This window comes from Apodemus sylvaticus, chromosome 2 (genome assembly GCF_947179515.1).
Source record: "Apodemus sylvaticus chromosome 2, mApoSyl1.1, whole genome shotgun sequence".
NCBI lineage: Eukaryota > Metazoa > Chordata > Mammalia > Rodentia > Muridae > Apodemus > Apodemus sylvaticus.
In genome coordinates this window covers 81631746-81634690 of record NC_067473.1, presented here as the reverse complement: position 1 = coordinate 81634690, position 2945 = coordinate 81631746, and the positions used below count along the sequence as shown (strand labels likewise).

The following is a 2945-nucleotide window of genomic DNA, read 5'->3' as shown; positions in this document are numbered from 1 at the left end:
TCTAAGTTGCATGTTTGTATATGTGTGTGTGTGTGTGTTGTGTATATGTATGTATGCATGCATGCATGTATGTATACATGAATGTTTGTGTGTGTGTATGTGCATATGAGTGCAGGTGTCCATAGAGGTCAGAGTCTTTGGATTCTCTGGAATTGTATTTATAGGCAGTTGTCATCTGCCTGATGTGGGTGCTAAGAACCTGTCTTAGGATTTCCATTGCTATGTATTGTCAACACCATGACTAAAAGCAACCTGGCAGGGGGAGGGTTTATTTTAGTTTGCAACTTTCAAGTCACTCTCCATCACTGAGTGAACCCAGGGCTGGAATCTGGAGGCAGGAACTAAAGTAGAGGCCATAGAGGAACACTGCTTACTGGCTTGTTCCCCATGGCTTGTTCATCATGCTTTCTTATACACTCAGAACTACCAGCCCAGGGGTAGCACTTCTCATGATCAATCAATCAATCAATCAATCAAACAAACAAACAAACAAGTAAAAATGCCCTACAGACAGGCTGATAGGCCAGAGTGATGGAGTAATTTCTCAATTTAGGTTAATCTTCACCCCACTATCTTTTGTAGCCTATTTCTCATTTTATCCTGATGCTTGCTGCTATTTAATACAATCTTAATTTAAGGCATGGTAACATTTGTGAGGTGGGTGTACTCATCACAGGCATGGGAGCTCCAGAATTCCCCAAGTGTGTGTGGCCTATCACTGGAAAAACATGCTGTGACTTGGTTGGGGCAAAGACAGTCAAACCATGCATTTTCATTTTATGTACACCTATTTTCTCAAACTATTATAGGTAATAGGAAACACTTCCAAAAAAGTATCAAATGGGATGTGCTAAAAATCTAGAGCTGATGCTTGATTATTTATTAAGATGGAAATCACAGGAAATTGCGGGTATGGGCATTTTCTGGGGATGGGAGTAGATGTGGCTTCACTGGTTGCCCACTGATGAAGCTTTCCATAATTCTGAATATTCTATCACTTTTATCATCTATCAGATTTTGGACCATTGTGCATATTGTTTGAGAGTCTTTGCATGGACGCTTATATTTATTCCTCTTGGGGTACCTAGGAGGTTCCTAGTCATGTGGCTGTGTGTGTGTTGAAGCTGTTGAGAAAATGCTGAACTGTTTTTCAAAGTGGCTGTGTCCTTTTCCAAGTCCACTAACAATCTGTGAGGCTCCCTTTGTACCCTCCCCCCAGGACTTGTTTCCTTCATTTTGATTTTGCTAGTAGTGGTATCTCATGGCAGATTTGACATATGTTTTCTTACTGATCATGATACCAAATATCTTTTCATAAATTTGTTTGCTCCCCCTATAGTTTCCTATAGTTTCCATGTACTGCCTATTTAAGTCTTTTGGCCACAACTTTGAAATCAGATTATTGGTCTTATCACTGACTTGTTTCCCTTCCCAAGTACCACACACATTTTATATATATTTGTTTTCGTTTTAAGATTTATTTTATTCTAAGGTGTGTGTGTGTGTGTGTGTGTGTGTGTGTATACATAAGAGTGAAGGTGTCCGCAGAATTATAGGCAGTTGTCACCTGCCACACATGGGTGCAGATGGTGTGCAGACAAACCTCTCCTCCTCTCTACTCCTCCAAGATCCACCCCCCTCACCTCATACTTCTAAATTTATGCCCTATTTTTTTAAAAAAATAGTTCACTGAGTTCTGTGTGTTCTGGCATTATACTCAGGATGACAAGGCCATCCATCATAGCATAGTTGACTTATCAGGATTCACACCCTTAAAAAATCCTAACTTGTTTTCTCTCAGAAGCCATCTACTGTCCATAGCTCCCCAACTAGGGGTCGAGCCCTTTATACTTCATGCTGTAATGCTGACAGGCCTGATTATGTGCAGACAACCATATCTGCTATCAGTCCTTGAGTACAGCAGGCCTTACATGTCGAGAAAACACTGCCCTGGTCCTGTGTTAGAAACACAACATAGTGGAGGGTGTGAGTGCTAACCCTTGTTGTTGGATGGATTTCTGGGAGTTCCAGTTGATTATGTGAACTAGTATTGAGAGGGTTGTTTAAAAATAAATGTGTGCATGCTCCTAGAAGCATTGTCACATGTGTATCAGTAGGTGGCAGAGAGGAGAGAGGATATGTCTGTGCCCAGTGTCCTGATCTGTGAACATCTAAATGATCAGTGGCCTAAGATTCCTTGAAAAAAAACTGAGCCTAAGACCACCACCTGTTCAGCACCATGCAGATCAAGCCAGGTTCCCAAGGTGGGGATTGAGCTGGAAACTAGAGGAACCCCAGCCCCACGAAGAAGTGAGCCTGAGATAGATCACCCATGCATGGGGCCACTTATGCAGGCCTGGGCAAGGACTAAGCCCTAGATGAACCACCACCAGATTGGTGCCATTGGGTCCTGGATAGGAAGCTAGCCTAAGATGGTGGTCACCAGTCCAGTACCATGTGGGTTTGTGGAGGGGGATAGCAAGCCATGCCCCAGATGATCCCTGCCCAGTGCCATAATGTGCAAGTGTGGTATAGCATTCCTGAGACCATTCCTGAGACAACCCCAAACACTCTGAAACCTTGGGCACCATTAAGAGGAATAAGTGGTGGAGAAATGGAAGAGAAAGAGAAACAGAAGGATGTGGGCAATATGAAGGGGGACAGAACTGGAGATTCAAGGATACTAAGAAACAGCCTGATATGAGCAGCTGATGATCTCACCTGGGACCTTGGTGTGGTCCTGGCCTATTCTTCCATTGGGGCTCATGCCTGGGTCCCCAGCTCTGTAGCAGCTGGGTTCTGCTACCACCAAAGGCCAGGTAAACATCCTCAGTCTGGGTTGCCACTGGGGACATGTTGATTTCTGAGGGCTGTGCAGAACTGGTGCCATCCCTCACCTGGGCATCATGGGATAACTAGGTCTGGGGTTGTGAGAGCAGGAGAGC

At 44.0% G+C, this 2945-nt stretch overlaps 1 pseudogene; it reads left to right on the top strand.

Moving 5' to 3' along the window:
- Positions 1–2080: 2080 nt before the first annotated feature.
- LOC127679583 (uncharacterized) lies at positions 2081–2195 on the top strand (annotated as a pseudogene).
- Positions 2196–2945: the final 750 nt, after the last annotated feature.